Raw genomic sequence first — 18,036 nt, 5'->3', positions numbered from 1 at the left:
ACAACCAAATTGAAAAAAATAACATAAAAAGAAATATACATCTTGACTATGTAGGGTTACCAAGTGTGCAAGACTGTTTAATGTTAAAAAATTAATTAATATAATATATTACATCAAAAGGCTAAAAAGATTAAGAAAGAAAAATTACATCAATATATCAATAGATGCAGAAAAATTATCTGACAAAATCAGCAGCCATTTGTGATAAAAAATTAAAATAAATATTAAGAATAAAAGCTCCCATCTTACTACTAGTAGAGGGGAACTTCCTTAACTTGATAAAGAACATTTACATAAGATCTGGGGGTCTTAAGATGGCAGCTTTGTTGGAGGGAGCATAATCTCCTTCCTCTATGCAGGGGAGAGAAACTTGTGTATCAGTGGAGGAGCAGAGCAAGGGGCATAGGATATCGCAACATTTATGAAAACAGGACATCAAAAATTATAGCGGACATTGAAAAACCAGATGATAAGGAGACTGCTTCAGGACAATAGGAACCCAGAGATCAGCTTGGGGACCAGGAAGGTTGCAGGCCCCAAGCCCGGTGATCCTGGGCACCTGGGAGAGTGGAGTCACCACTCCCTCCCCGGACAACAGGATTTGGGCAACACCACTGGAGGCCTTGTTGCTTGAAGACACAGAGAGGAGAGTTGGACTTGGACACAGTTACGCAGGGGCTGCTGGCACCCACGCATAACCCTGGGAGGGGTGAGTGCCCCCAACCTGTGCAACCAGGGGTGGCCTGGGCATGCGCCCGCTCCCCTAGCCCTGTGGGAGTATGGTTCTGTGGAAGACCCAGAACTCGCAGCCCTGAACAAGGAAAGGGTGTGGGTATTCTCGGGTTTCTGGAGCCTGCAGTCATGAACTCGGGGGAGCACACGCCCCTTCGGGATTTCTGACTCTCAAGCTTCGAACCTGGAAGGGTTGCGGCGCTTTGGGGGTTCCTGGAGACTGCAAAGGGGAAATTGGTGGAAGTGCGTGCCCCTTGGCAATCCCCGGAGCTTGTACCCTGAATCCAGAAAAGATGCAGGTGCATCCCGAGAACATAAAGCCCCCTGCTGTGAAATTTGGGAAAAGGGCACACCGCCTTGTGATCCTCAGAGCTTGCACCATGAACCCAGAAAAGACGCAAGAACTCTGTGGGGCCCTGCAGACCATGGCAGTGAGCTCTGGAGAGTGTGCTTGGGAGTGCCCATACCCTCATCCAGGGACCTGCAGAGGGACATTGGATCAGCTCTGGGGACAGAACAGATTGGCTCTGGGGAGAGTGTGCTGCTGGCCCTGGAGACAGTGCTCGAGAGAATGACTGAGCTCTGACTGGGAAGAGTGAAAAGCATTCCAAACGCCCCTCAGCCTGCTCAAGCCAGCAAGACTAGAAAAACTGGTTTGGCCAGTTAGAAACTGACAAAAGTTTTTTTTGTTTGTTTGCTTGTTTTTTTTTGGTTGTTTTTTTTTTGGCTGTTGTTTGATTGTTTGATTTTACCTTGTTTTTTAGGTGACTTTTTATTTTTTAATTCTTACTATTTTTATATATCTCAATTCCTTATGTTTCTCTTCCTTTCATCCTAGTATTATTCCTTCCACTCCAAATTTATCTCTCCTGCATTCTATCTTCTGCTTTTTTCTTTTTTTTTTTTTTTTGAGCCTGCAAGTTACTGCTAATTTGTATTATCTTTTCTCAATTTTCTGACATTTTTTATTTTAATAGTATTTTGGTATTCTTTTTCTTTCTGTATAATCTTCTTTGCTTGGCTGGTTATACTGTCATTTGATAGGTTCCCCCTGGTATCTCAGTCACAGTATGTTGATAATTTACTGTCCTTCATTTGTGTTCCATTAGTACACCTCTCAAGGTTCTATACTCCTTATTCTTGTTATCTAGATCTCATAGATTCTGCCACATGATTGTTGCTTTAATATTACTGTTAATAAGACCTAGTTCATATAATTGCAAATACTACTCAACACCCCTCCCTGATCTCAGCCCACTTCGCAAATTCCTGAACTATATTATTATGGGGGTTGTCTCTATTTTTTTACACATGACTCTTATTTACTAATCATTATTTCAACCCTATCTCAGAATCTGACATCCCACAGCTTCATAGCTTTCTAGATCCAACTAACAATCCTTTCATCCCCAATAAGAGTCTTATCTTCTTTCCATCCTTTCTAAAACATGACTAGTGGGGTGGGAGATCACAGTTAACACTATACATAGCCAGAGGATATCCCATTTCTTCTCTACTGGCTGCTACTGTATCATAGAATACTGTCTTGCTGTCTTAAACCATTTTGCCTTACTCCTCCAACTGATCACAAAAAAAAGTAGCAGGAAGCTGTGAACACCAGAATACAGGAAGGAGACTGCACCACTGAATCTCACAGGTATTCTACCACAGAAGTTCACACCACAATCACAGGGAAACAGAACAGATCAACTTAAGAAACAGAGGCTACTACGAAGAGTCTCATGAACAATGAGAAGACAAAAACAATCCCCAAATGAAGGGGAAGGAGGAAGCCTCAGAAAGAATGCTGAATTAAATAGAGGCAACTCAACTATCAGATATTGAGTTCAAAACAATGATTACCAGGAAGCTCAAAGAACTCACAATGAGCTACCAGAAACTACAGGGAAGCTACAACGATCTCACTGCAAATTATATCAGCATGAAGAATGAAACAGAAACTATCGACAAGGACCAAGAGAAAATGAAGAATACAATTTCTGAACTGAAGAACACAGTAGAAGGAGTGAAAAGCAGGACCGATGAAGCAGAAGACTGGATTAGCGAATTGGAAGACAAAGTAGAAAAAAACACCCAGAAAGAGCAAGAAAAGGAAAAGAGGCTCAGAAAGAATGAAGAGGGATTAAGAGAAATGCAAGACAATATGAAACGTAATAATATCTGTATAATAGGGATACCAGAAGGAGAAGAAGAAGAGCAAAGGATAGAAAACCAATTTGAAAAAGTAATGATGGAAAACTTCCCTAATTTGATGAAAGAAAAAGCCACACAAATCCAGGAAACACAGAGTCCCAATCAAGAGAAACCCAAAGAGGCCCACCTCAAGACACATCATAATTAAAATGGCAAAATTTCAAGACAAAGAGAGAATATTAAAGGCAACAAGGGAAAAACAGGAAGTAACATACAAGGGAGCCCCAATGAGGCTAACAGCTGACTTCTCAATGGAAACACTTCAAGCCAGAAGAGAATGGCAAGAAATAGTCCAAGTAATGAGAACCAGAAGTCTGCAACCAAGGCTACTTTACACAGCAAGGCTCACAATCAAGATAGAAGGCCAAATAAGAAGCTTCCCAGACAAAAGAAGTCTAAAGGAATACACCTCCACCAAACCATCTCTGCAAAAGATGCTAAAGGGACTGCTTTAAGGAAGGGAAGGAAGAGAGAGAAGGAGAGAGAGAGAGAGAGAGAGAGAGAGAGAGAGAGAGAGAGAGACGTACATAAAAGGCAATGAATAAGTACCTATTAATAATAACCTTAAATGTAAATGGATTAAATGCTCCAATCAAAAGACATTGAAAAGCTGAATGGATAAGAAAACATGACCCACACATATGCTGCCTACAAGACACCCACCTCAGGATAAAAGGCCTGCACAGGCTGAAAGTGAAGGGCTGGAAACAAGTTTTCCAAGCAAATGGAAAGGGGGTGGGGAAGCCGGGGTAGCAATGCTCATATCATATAAAATAGACTTCCAAAAAGGGACCATAAAGAGAGACCCAGAAGGTCATTTCATAATACTTAATGGAAGAATCCACCAAGAAGACATAAATATTGTAAATATATATGCACCCAACAGAAGAGCACCCAAATACATAAAGAAAATCGTAGAGGACTTCAAGAAAGATATGGACAGCAACACAATTGTAGTGGGGGATTTGAACACCCCACTGTCAAAAATGGACAGATCTTCCAAACAAAATATCAACAAAGATATTGTGGCATTGAACAATACCCCAGATGAAATGTATTTAACAGATATATACAGAGCCCTCCATCCCAAAGAAGCTCAATACCCATTCTTTTCAAATGTGCATGGAACAGTTTCAAAAATAGACCACATGATAGGACACAAAACAAGTCTCAACAATTTCAAGAAAATTGAAATCATACCAAGCATTTTCTCGGATCACAAGGGACTGAAGCTAGAAACCAACCCGAAGGAAAAAACAAAACAAAACACTCAAAATCATGGAGATTAAATAGCATGCTATTAAACAATGAATGGGTCAAGACCGAAATTAGGGAAGAAATCAAAAGGTTTCTGGAAACAAATGAAAATGAACTCACAACAAACCAAAACTTATGGAACACAGCCAAGGCAGTCCTGAGAGGGAAGTTCATAGCAATACAGACATTCCTAAAAAGATAGAAACATTTCAAACAAACAACCTAACCCTACGTCTACAAGAACTCGAGGAACAACAACAAAGACAGCCCAAAGCAAGTAGAAGGAAAGAAATAACCAAGATCAGAGCAGAATTAAATGACATAGAGACTAAAAGCACAATTCTAAGGATCAATGAATCCAAGAGCTGATTCTTTGAAAAGATAAACAAAATAGACAAGCCTTTAAGCAGACTCATCAAGAAAAAAAGAGAGAAGACCCAAATAAACACAATCAGAAATGAAAGAGGAGAGATTACAACAGATACTACAGAGATACAAAGGATTGTAAGAAATTACTACAAAGAGCTGTATGCCAAGAAATTTGAAAACCTAGGTGAAATGGACAAATTTCTAGAAAAACATAATCTTCCAAAACTCAATGAAAAAGAAGCAGAAAGCCCAAACAAACCAATAATAGCAAAAGAAATTGAAGCAGTAATGAAAAAAGCTCCCAACACACAAAACACCTGGACCAGATGGTTTCACAGGAGAATTCTACAAAGCATTTAAGGAAGAGCTAACCCCTATCCTTCACAGACTATTCCAAAAAATCCAAAAAGATGGAAGACTTCCAAACTCTTTTTATGAGGCCAATATCATCCTAATTCTAAAACCAGATAAAGACACAACAAAGAAAGAAAACTTCAGGCCAATATCGCTGATAAACATTGACACTAAAATCCTCAACAAAACATTGGCAAACCACATCCAACAATACATTAAAAAGATCATGCACCATGACCAAGTGGAATTCATTACAGGGATGCGAGGATGGTACAACATTCGCAAATCAGTAAATGTATTACATCACATAAACAAAAGCAAATACAAAAACCACATGATCATATGAATAGATGCAGAAAAAAGCATTTGATAAGGTACAGCACACTTTCATGATAAAAACACTCGGCAAAGTGGGAATAGAGGGAGCATTCCTCAACATAATAAAGGCCATATATGAGAGATCTACAGCCAACATCATACTCAATGGGCAAAAATCAAAATTTTTTCCACTAAGGTCAGGAACAAGACAAGGCTGTCCACTTTCACCACTTCTATTCAATATAGTACTGGAAGTTTTAGCCACAGCGATCATACAAGAAAAAGAAATAAAAGGCATCCATATCAGAAAGGAGGAAACAAAACTGCCACTGTTTGCAGATGACATGATAGTGTACATGGGAAATCCTATAGACTCCACCAAAAAACTGCTTGACCTAATAAATGAATTTGGCAAAACAGCGGGATACAAAGTCAATATCTAGAAATCAAAGGCATTTCTGTACACCAACAATGAAACAGCAGAAGCAGAAATCAAGAAAAAAATCCCATTTGAAATAGCAAAAAGAAAAATAAAACACCTAGGAATAAACCTAATCAAAGAGGCAAAAGACCTGTATTCAGAAAACTAAACAACACTGAATAAAGAAATCAAGGAATACACAAAGAAATGGAAACATATACCGTATTCATGGATTGGAAGAATTAATATCATCAAAATGTCCATACTACCCAAAGCAGTTTACACATTCAATTCAATACCCATTAAAGTATCAATGGCTTATTTCACAGACATAGAGCAAACACTTCAAAAATTTCTATGGAACCATAAATGAACCCGAATAGCTGCTGCAATTTTGAGAAAGAACAGTAAAGTAGGGGGGATCACAATACCTGATACTAAACTATACTAGAAGGCCACTGTAAACAAAACAGCCTGGTACTGGCATAAAAACAGGCACATGGACCAATGGAACAGAACAGAGAACCCAGAAATAAATCCAAGTCTCTATGGTAAACTAATAGTTGACAAAGTGGGCAGCAACATAAAATGGAGTAAAAATAGCCTCTTCAACAAATGGTGTTAGGTGAACTGGACAGCTATGTGCAAAGAAATGAAATTAGAGCACCAACTTACCCCTTACACAAAAATAGATTCAAGGTGCATAAAGGACTTAAATATTAGCCATGACACCATTAAAGTCCTAGAGGAGAACTTAGGTAGGAGAATCTCAGATATTTCACGCAGAAACTTTTTTACTGACATGTCCCCTAGAGCAAGGGATATAAAGGAAAGAATAAACAAATGGACCTCATCAAAATAAAAAGCTTATGCATAGCTAAAGAAAGCAGTATCAAAATAAAAAGAGAACCAACTGTATGGGGAAACATATTTGCCAATGATACCTCAGACAAGAGTTTAATCTCTTAAATATATAAAGAACTTACACGACTCCACTCTAAGAAGACAAGCAACCCAATTAAAAAATGGACAAAGGACTTGAACAGACACTTCTCCAAGAAGGACATACAGAGGATCCAAAGACACATGGAATAATGTTCAATATCGCTAGTTATCAGAGAGATGCAAATGAAAACCACAATGAGATATCACTTTACACCAGTCAGAATGGCCATCATAAACAAAGCAACAAACAACAGGTGTTGGAGAGGTTGTGGGGAAAAGGGGACCCTAGTGCACCGTTGGTGGGACTGCAAACTGGTACAACCACTATGGAAAACAGCATGGAATTTTCTCAGAAAACTAAAAATGGATCTGCCTTTTGACCCAGCCATTCCACTGCTAGGATTAGTTCTTATTCTAAGAACACTAAAACACCAATCCAAAAGAACCTTTGCACCCCGATGTTCATAGCAGCACAATTTTCAATAGCCAAATGTTGGAAGCAACCTAGATGCCCCTCAGTAAATGAATGGACCAAAAAACTATGGTACAGTTACACAATGGAATGCTATGCAGCGGAAAGAAAGAAGGAGCTCCTACCATTTGCACAGGGTGGATGCAACTGGAAAGCATTATGCTAAGGGAAATAAGCCAGGCAGTGAAAGACAAATACCATATGATCTCACCTTTGACAGGAACCTAATCAACAAAACAAAGAAACAAGCAAAATATAACCAAAGACACTGAAATAGAGGACAGACTGACAGTGACCAGAGGGGAGAGAAGAGGGATTTTCAGGGAAGAATGGGAAGTGTTTACAGGAACAAAATTTAAAGGACACATGGACAAAAACTAAGGGGAGGGTGGTAATGGGAGGGAAGTGGGGACAGTTGGGTGGGTGGGCTGAAATGGGGGTAAAAGGGAGAAAACTGTACTTGAACAATGATTAAAATAAAAAAAAGAACATTTATGTAAGATCTGTAATTAACATAGTAAATAATTAACTGTGAAGACACTAGCAGCTTCCCACCTAACTCTGGGAACAAGTCAAAAGATGTTCCCTTTCACAACACCTCTTCAACAAAATACTGTCAATCTATACAATACATTTTACTGCAATAAAACAAACAAACAAATAAATAAAAGGTATACATGTTGAGGGGGGAAAACTGTTTGTAGATGACATGATTGTCTATGTAGAGAAAATTTTTATAGTTATGAAAAAATCTGCTGGTGCCCTGGCTGATGTGGTTTGGTTGGTTGGAATGTTGTGTCATGCATCAAAAAGCTGAAGGTTCGATTCCCAGTTAGGGTGCATATCTAGGTTGCTGGTTCAATCCCCTGGTTGAGGGTGTGTGTGGGAGGTAGTAGCCAAATGATGTTTCTCTCTTACATCAATGTTCCCTTTCTCTCTCTCTCCCTTCCTCTCTTTCTAAAATCAATATTTTTTAAAAAAAAACCTCCTGGAGCTAACAAGTAATTATAGCAAAGTTCTAGAATGCAAGGTTAATATACAAAAATCAAGTACTTTCCTATATACAAAAAATGAACAAATGGAATTCACAATAAAAAAGAAACAGTATCATCTGTATTAGCACCTTCTTAAAAGATATCTAGGTACAAATCTAACAAAATACAGGGTGAGGCAAAATAGGTTTATAGTTGTGAGTATATAAAAGAGTTTATTCTTATATTATTGTCTATTTATTATTTTGTTATTTTCTGCACACACACAAGAAAAACTAAAACTACTTTTGTCTTGCTCTGTATTTATAAGATCTATATGAAAAAAAAAACTACAAAACTCTGATGAGTGAAATCAAGGTAGAGGTAAATAAATGGAGATATAATCCATGTTCATGGGTAAGAAGACCTAATATTGTCAAAATGTCAGTTTAGTTCTTCTCAGTTGGATTCATAAATTCAACATATGTCCAAACAAAATCCCAGCAAATTATTTGTGGATATTAACAAACTAATTTTAAAGTTTATATAGAGAATCAAAAGATGCAGAATAATGAACACAGTATAAAGGAGAAGTATAAAGTAAGAAGAGGGGGTGTAAAAGATAGAAAATTGTACTGCAACAACAATTAAAATAAAAAATATTTTAAAAAACTTACAAAAAGCTTCAGTAATTAAAACAATATAAATTAAAAATAGGTAAAAAAGTAGATAAATATAAACCACCTGAACAGGATAGAGAGCCCATAAATAGACTCATGTAATATATTCAACTGACTTTTCATTCAAAAACATATATTCAAAAGATATATATTCAAAAGAAAGCAAGTATGATATAATGTAATAAATACATAAAAGATTGTATTTTCAAGAAATGGTGCTGGAATAACTGGACATCCACATGCAAAAAAAAAAAATGAATGTAGTCACAGACCTTACACCCCTAATTCAAAAGACACCATATACCTACATGTAAAGTACAAAACCATAAAATTCTTGAAATATCACATAGGAGAAGATCTAGATAACATTGGGCTGGTGATACATTTTTAGATATAACATCAAAGGCATGATTTATGAAAGAAATAATTGATAAAATGTATTGCACTAAAATGTAAAATTTTGCTCTTGGAAAATCACTGTTAAGAGAGTGAAAACACAAGCTACAGACTGGGAAAAATTTGCAGAAGACCTATTTGATAAAGGACAGTTATGTAATACATACAATATGTATTCTATTCGATACAAAAATTTATTACAATAACAAACACAGAACTCCAAAAATGTGAAAAAGACTTCCACAAACACCTCACTAAAGAAGGATTACAAATGGCAAGTAAGCATAGGAAAAGATGCTCCATATCATATGTCATTGAATAAATGCAGATACTACTACACACTTAATGTAATAGTTCAAACCCAAAACACTGACAATACCAAATACTGATGAGAATGTGGAACAACAGATCTCTCATTCATTTCTGGTGTGTATGCAAAATGGTACAGCCCCAATGGGAGACATTTTGTCAGTTTCTTATTAAACTAAACATGTACTGACCATATAATCCAGCAATCATGTTTATTAGTATTTACTCAAATGAACTGAAAATTATGTCTACAGAAAAACCTATGCACACAATGCTTATAGCACCTTTATGCTTTTTAAAAAATTTTATTTAAATTGTTGCACTACAATTTTCTATTTTTTACTCCCATCCCAACCCACCCACCCAACCCTCCCCTCCTCCCCCCCCATTTCCACCCCCCACTAGTTTGTATCTATGTGTCTTTATACTGGTTCCTGTAAACCCTTCCCCTTTTCTCTTGAAATTCCCTCTCCTCTCCCCTCTGAACTCTGTCAGTCTGTTCTTTATTTCAGCATCTTTGGTTATATTTTGCTTGTTTCCTTGTTTTGTTGATTAGGTTCCTGTCAAAGGTGAGATCATATGGTATTTGTCTTTCACTGCCTGGCTTATTTCCCTTAGCATAATACTTTCTGGTTGCATCCACCCTGTGAAAAGGGTAGGAGCTCCTTCTTTCTTTCTGCTGCATAGCATTCCATTGTGTAACTGTACCATAGTTTTTTGGTCCATTCATTTACTGAGGGGCATCTAGGTTGCTTCCAACACTTGGCTATTGAAAATTGTGCTGCTATGAACATTGGGGTGCAAAGGTTCTTTTGGATTGGTGTTTTAGTGTTCTTAGAATAAGAACTAATCCTAGCAGTGGAATGGCTGGGTCAAAAGGCAGAATCATTTTTAGTTTTCTGAGAAAATTCCATGCTGTTTTCCATAGTGGTTGTACCAGTCTGCAATCCCACCAGCAGTGTACTAGGGTCCCCTTTTCCCCACAACCTCTCCAACACCTGTTGTTTGTTGCTTTGTTTATGATGGCCATTCTGACTGGTGTAAAGTGATATCTCATTGTGGCTTTCATTTGCATCTCTCTGATAGCTAGTGATATTGAGCATCTTTTCATGAGCACCTTTATTCTTAATTGCCCGAACTTGGAAGCAATCAAGGTGTCCATTGGTGGGTGCATGGATAAATTTACTGTGGTACACTCAGAACTAGAATGCTATTCAGCTCCAAAAAAAGAAATGATCTACAAAGTCATGAATAGAGGGGAAAGAACCTAAATTCATATTTAAGTAAAAGAAATAGCCTGAAAAGGCTACATACTGAATAACTACAATAGCATTCTGTAAAAGGTAAAACTGTGATGAAAAATACCAGTGGTTGCCGGGGAAGAGAGAAAAAAAGATAAAAATATAGAAAAGAGAGAATTTTTAGGACAATGAAAAATTTCTTGGTTAAATTTAGTTCTAGGTACCTTACTATTTTTTGTTGCAGTAAATGGGATTGTTTTCTCACTTTCTTTTTCTGGTAGTTCAATATTTGTGTATAAAAATGCCACCAGTATCTGAATTTCAATTTTGTATCCTGTAATTTTGCTGAACTCATTTATTAGATCTAGTTTTTTTGGTGGCATCTTTAGAGATATCTATGTACAATATCATGTCATCTGTGAATAATGACAGTTTTACTTCTTCTTTTCCAAGTTGGGTGATTTTTATTTCTTCCTCTTGTCTGACTGCTGTGGCTAGGACTTCTGGTGCTCTATTGAACAAAAGTGGTGAAAGGAGACATCCCTGTCTTGTTGCTGATCTTATGGGAAACACTTTAGTTTTGCCCATTGAGTATGATATTGGCTGTGGGTTTGTCATATATAGCCTTGATTATGTTGAGGTATGATCCCTTTATTTCCACTTTGCTGAGAATTTTTATCATATGTGGGTGCTGGATTTTATCAAATATTTTTCTGGCATTTTAAATAAGACGAAAACTAATAGAATTAACAAGCAAACAAATAATTACATATAACCCCCTCTGATACCTCTTTCTCAATTTGAATTCAAGTTTTAACTAATCTTTCTCAAACAATATTTAGTTAATTATTGTTGGCCCCTAATTAACATCTGGCTTTATAAGGTAATGTATATTATTTTACATTTTATTAATTGTTACAAATAATACATCCTTATAACCAGAAAGTATAAAAGCATATTAAAACGAAGAAAAAGGTTTTTTCCCCAAGGAAATCAATATATTTGTCCCAATGTGTTCCTTTTTTTGTATATAGTTTTTTGCTTTAATTGAACAGTGTACTCAGCATTTAAAATATATCTGCAAACTTTCACCCTACACTTTACCTATACAAAGATTAGCTCCTTCAAATGATTTAGCTGTTCACAGTTATGGAAAAAATAATTATTTGATGATGTTTGTCTAGATATTTGTTCCCCATTTACTGAGGAAAATCAGACAAGATAAGCACAATAATTATGTTTTGACCAAAGGAAAATGAGCACTATACAGTGAAAGTATTAGTTATTCATAGAGCATGTGCTTTCTTTGCCTAACTACTCTGCTCATTTATTTCTGAGATCAAATTCTCAATAATTCTTTTCATATTTTCATTTCTTCATCAATATTTATCAAATAATTGGTTTGTACCATGCACTCCTGTAGCTATTATTGATGCCCTCATGCAATTTATATTTTGGTAGTAGACACAAGGAATAAAAGATTAATAATAAGTATATTACATGATATACTGGAAGGTAATGCTAAATGTTTGAAGAAAAATTAAATCAGGTAAAAGGGCAATAAATGATACATGGGGAGTAGTCTTATTTTATTAATACATTAAATGGTCATATCACCTTAAGAGATAATAAAATCAGTTATGTGCTTAACTGGGGTAATATATTTCCAGGCAGAAGAAATAGCATGTGCAAATGCCTGGGGCATAAAGTGTGCTGATGTGTTTGAGTAATGTCATTGCGGAAGAAATATATTGAAGAGAGGTAGAAAGTGAAGTCAGAGAGCAGCCAGAGTCCAAATTATGTAAGGCCTTGTAGCTAATAGCAGTTTAATTTTTATCACAAGGTAATGAAAATTGGCTGGGGAATTAAATGTAGAAACTTCAAAATTTTTTCTGCATAAGTTTATACCCAATGTTATTATAGTTGGTTGTATAATGTACCACAGAGACTCCAGAAATATACACATTTATTTTATTCATTCATAAACAGCTCAAGATGTTTCCAGATATATACTGAAGTGACAATATGAGAGTAGGTGCAATATAGTCATTCGGAATCTTAGACTTACAAAGACCAAGTCATCTCCAAAACCTAACTTCTAAAATTGCTATTTTCATCCAGTTAGCAGAAAAATAAGATTTTATAGGTCTTTTCCATGAACCAGGCCTGAAAGCAGCCAGATTCACTGCTTTCACAGTCCAATAACTAGAACTCATTCACATGGCCATGATGAGGAATGTAGTCTAGGTATGTGCCTGAATAAAGAAGAAAAACAGAAAAATACAGAAATTTCTGCCACATCAGTGTTTTATATTTCATTACATCTTATTGTGAATGCTATTTTAAATGAATAATAATACATATTTCATTGGATATCAAAGCTATGTTAATTTGAGGTATAATTGTATACAATACAATGTAGTCATTTTAAATGTATAGTATGAGAAATGTATACACACCCATGTAACCACCCTCTCAAAGAATATTTCTGTTATCCCCCAAATTTCCAGTCTGGTGTTTTTTCTCTCATTAAAATTTGTTTTACTGGGTCACAATATTCTGTGACAGATTTTTGGTTAAGTTGTTTCCATTAAAAAAGTACTCATTTTAAAAACTAATAAAAACTGCTACACACACACAAACGAACAAAATATTTACCTTTTCTTATGAAGGTTTTACAATGCACTGTAACCATTGACCAGTCTTTTAATACTATTAAACTTAATGGCCAATTGAGACAAATAGTTCTGGGACCATTCTTCCACCACTGATTAAGTCTGGGGTGGCAGGTATTGGGACAGAATTCATTTAACCTACTGAGCTTTCTGGGCAGCCTTGGTGACTTTGCCAGCTCCAACTGCCTTCTTGTCCGCTGGTTTAATGACACCCACAAAAACTGTCTGTCTCGTGTCACAAACAGCAAAATGGCCCAGAGGAAGATAGAGTAGCTCTCAGCATACATGGGCTCGCCAGGTACCATGTTGACAATGGCATCATGACCACATTTCAGAGACTTTGGGCCATCTACCAGCTTTTTCCCAGAATGACAATCAGTCTTCTCCTTCAGCTCAGTAATTTGCTGAGGATTTTGCAGCAATATGAGCTACATGACAATGCAGCACAGGGGCACATTCAGCACGGATTTGGCCTGGATGGTTCAGGATAATCACCCGAGTCATGAAGTCAGCTGCTTCCATTGGTGGGTCGTTTTTGCTGTCACCAGCCACATTGCTACAACAAACATCTTTGACAGATAACGTTCTTGCTATTGAAACCCACATTGTCCTCAGGAAGGGCTTCACTCAAAACTTCATGATGCATTTCAACAACTTTTACTTCTGTTGGAATGTTAACTGAAGCAAAGGTGACCCTCGTACTGGGTTTGAGAACAACAGTCTCCACTTGGCCAACAGGGACAGTACCAATATCACCAATTTTGTAGATATCCTGGAAGGGAAGATGCAGGGGCTTGTCAATTGGACAAGTTGGTGGCCAGATGCAATGCAGAGCTTCAAGCCACATGATTCCACAGGAATTCCCATTTTTACAAGTGACTTTCCATCCCTTGAACCAAGGGATTTGTCTCCAGCATGTTGTCAACATTCCAACAAGAAACTGGCACAAATGCTACAGTGTCAGGGTTGTAGCCAACTTTCTTAATGTAGGTGCAGACTCCTTAACAATTTTCTCATACCTCTTCTGGCTGTAGGGCAGTTCAGTGGAATCCTCCTTGTTAACACCAACAGTCAGGTGTTTCACACCAGTGGGTAAGCCAGAAGGGCACACTCATGGGTCTGCCCATTCTTGGAGATACTTGCTTCAAATTCACTAACATCAGCAGCAAAAATCAGAGCAGCACAGTCAGCCTGAGATGTGCCTGTAATCAGTCATGTTTTTGATAAAGTCTCTGTGTCCTGGGGTATCGATGATGATCACATAATACTTACTGGTCTCCAATTTCCACAGTGAGATATCATTGGTCACACCACACTCAGGCTTAAGCTTCCAGTTTATCCAAGACCCAGGCACACTTGAAGGGACCCTTCCCCAACTCAGCAGCCTCCTTCTCATATTTTTCAATGGTTCTGTTGTCAATCCCACCACATTTGTAGATCAGATAGCCAGCAGTGGTAGGCTTGCCAGAATCTATGTGTCTGATGACCATGATGTTGATGAATCTTCCTTACCATTTTGGCTTTGATTTAGTAGTGGTTTTCATGACATCTGCATTCTGGTAGCAAAGTAATTCCAAAAAAGAAGCCCTTCCTGGGGTTTTATAGTTACTCCTCCCCATCCCTAACTGTGGGATTTATCTTGTTTCTGTACTATAATTTAAATCAGTCATTTTTAGAATTTCACATCATGAAGTACTCTGTATTTCTAGTACAGTGTATATGAGACCATCAAAGTTGTCAGATGATTCACTAATTTGTCCTTTTTTAGTTATGAATAATACACAGACCAGTTTAGTGATTATCATATTGATGGACACTTATTTTTAGTTTTTTTTAATATTATAAATTGTGCAACTTATAATTCTCATGGATGATTTTATATGAACATATACTTAAAAATTTTTATTCAGTAAGCATTTAGAAGTGGAATATCTGAATAATAACATTCTTACCAACAAATGTCTTAATTTTAGAATTATACAGGGTGTACAATGTTATCTCAGTTGTTTTAACTTGAATTTACCAAATGGCTAAAGGTGTTTTAATAATTTCCTTTATATAAATCAATTATCTAGGCTTCTCTATTAGATGTTTCCTATTTTCTTTTTAAATTAAAAAAACCTTTTCAAGTATAGTTAACATTCAATATTATATTAATTTCAGGTGTTTAACATAGTGCTTAAACATTTATGTAACTTAAGTGATACCCATAGTAAGTCTTTCCTAGGAGTACAGCTTTACCTATAATGCACAAATTATGATATATTGTTATCTTTTCATTTACCTTTATCTCAAATATCTTACGATTTATATGTGTGCCTGACTGTGACCTACATTTTATGTTATACATTTGTGTAAGTGAAATGAAGTCCTGTCTCTCTCTCTCTGATAAATTTATTATATAGTTTTGCTGTTTTTTCATTATTTTTATTTATGTTTGCAAAGTACTAGGTATAACCTACTTTATTGATTTCATGAGCTACAAAGGAATACAACACACATTCTATAAGATGGAGTAATGAAGAAAAATAAGCTTTGGATATGGAATAAAATGCTAAGTTCACAAGTCATTTCTGCCATTGTATTATTTGGGAAAGGCAAAATAATGATTGTGTACAAACTCCAAAGTATTAATAAAAATATTCTTTTGTTGCTCATGATATCTCTTCAAGTAGGCAAGAGATTTATGTTCTTATTGGTCAGTCAGGCATTCAAACCAATGATGAAGCAACAACCATCTCAAACATCACCAGAGGAAAGGGAGATTTCTGAAGGATGGATCCTGCCTATATCTAGATTGGTGAATACTGGAAATATTGCAAAAGGTACTACTGCATATCACATTCATTTACTAGTTGTCAATTATTAATAACTTTAGAAACAAAAATGTTATTCTTATTTTATTTTTAGCCAGTAATTAAAAAATCTCTTTGAAAATGGCCTTATAAATACACCAGGTCATTTGTGGCTCAATCACAGGTTCTAGAATATATCTAATTATATATGTTTCCATAACTGGCTTCATATCCTGGGATTAAATAGAGTTCACATCTTTACATTTTATAATTTTTGAAGACTTCTTTTAGAGAAGATAATTTCTGGAATTTTTATCAATTGGGAAGTGATTACAAATTTTTAATTATCAAATTTTATCAAGAATAAAATATTTATAACTTCATGTTTCTTTCATGGTATGGAGGATGGATTAGAAAACTAATAATCATACATAGTACAACTGAATGTCTACTAAAATTGACAGTAATTTCAATGTTTTCCTTTTTGTAACTTACTAATGATTACTTTCTAATCTCAGAAGTAAAGCTAATTATACATATTATAATGCTTGCTATGATTTTATTTATTATTTCCTGATTTAGCCAAATGTTAATGGAAGAACTGATATTTAGCTTAAACTATTTGCCACAGAAGTGATGACAGATGAAGATGATATAATTTGCTAAGTTTGGTCATACTTGAAATAACACAGCAAATGGCTATATACTTTTGCTGCACTTTCTATAGTATTCAGTTGAACTTGTTAATGATAACACAATGTAGTTTATCAGATTATTTTAGAAGAGGAAGGGATTAGTCAAAGAACATATATGAATGACCCATGGCCATGGACAATGGTGTGGGGATGTTTGTGGGTATGGGTGTGGGAGTGGGCTGGATGGAGCAGGGCCAAGGGGTAAAACTTGGGACAACTGTAATAGAATAAACAAGAATAAATTTTAAAAAACTCAAAAAAGGATCAGTTAATAGAAACTATCATAAAGTTTGGATAAATGTAATATTATTTACCAAGTTAAAATAAAATTTTTATTTGACATTTTTGTAATATTTATTAACTTTTGAAGATTAAAAATTTTCTACATACACACCGGTTTGTTTTTTCCTGTGTGTGCTGAAAGCTAAGATTAAAAGAGACACGTAATTGTTTTTTCCTTAGGATGAATTTTTTTGAATTACTTTTTAAAATATTAAAATAAATGAAATTTCATATTATGAAAGATAACAATAACTAAAGTTTCATTTTAGTTTTAAAAGGAGACAAATAGAACAAGATGGCTCTAAAAGGGATCATTTTACTTTGCATCAAAGTACTGTCTTCTCTTGGTAAAAGATTATTTTCAATTATTTAGACAATATTAGGAGTATAAATTTTAATTGTACAAAGCCATTTTCTAAATGCCACACATTAAATACACAAACACTAACAAAAACTGATGAGCAAAAAAAAGGTTTTAAGTAAATTTATGATTCTGTGTTGAGCCGCATGTGGCCTGTGGGACATGGGTTGAACACCATTATCTCAGTTTCAAAAACACTTCTTTAAAAGTCATGACTGGTAATTGGTTTTAGCATAGTGATTCTAAGCATGTGAATTACAAGGACAATAAGGCAAATTTTAGGTTTTTAGTGGAAAAGTGGATAAATTGGAAAGCCAGAATAAAAGGCATTGTGTATGTGTGTTTTCTCTCTTATCTTTTCTTATTTTTATGGCTTCTTAAAAGATCACTTTAAATCAATAATTTGAGGTATGGCTAAACATAAGACAATTAAACTGGGTTTTGTCTAGTATAGTCTAGCAAAAAAAAGGCAAATATTTAAAGTTATCTGTGCAACTAAATCTTATTGACACACTAGGAGTAATATACATTTAGAATAACTTTTTGAGT

General features: G+C 35.7%; 1 pseudogene; it reads left to right on the top strand.

Moving 5' to 3' along the window:
• The first annotated feature begins 1,025 nt into the window (after positions 1–1,025).
• The window catches only part of LOC123813427, a 70,581-nt pseudogene continuing 53,570 nt past the window's right edge, over positions 1,026–18,036 (top strand).

Source organism: Phyllostomus hastatus, unplaced genomic scaffold (assembly GCF_019186645.2).
Source record: "Phyllostomus hastatus isolate PE091 unplaced genomic scaffold, TTU_PhHast_1.1 phas_contig_152, whole genome shotgun sequence".
NCBI lineage: Eukaryota > Metazoa > Chordata > Mammalia > Chiroptera > Phyllostomidae > Phyllostomus > Phyllostomus hastatus.
This window is presented reverse-complemented; position numbering and strand designations above follow the sequence as displayed.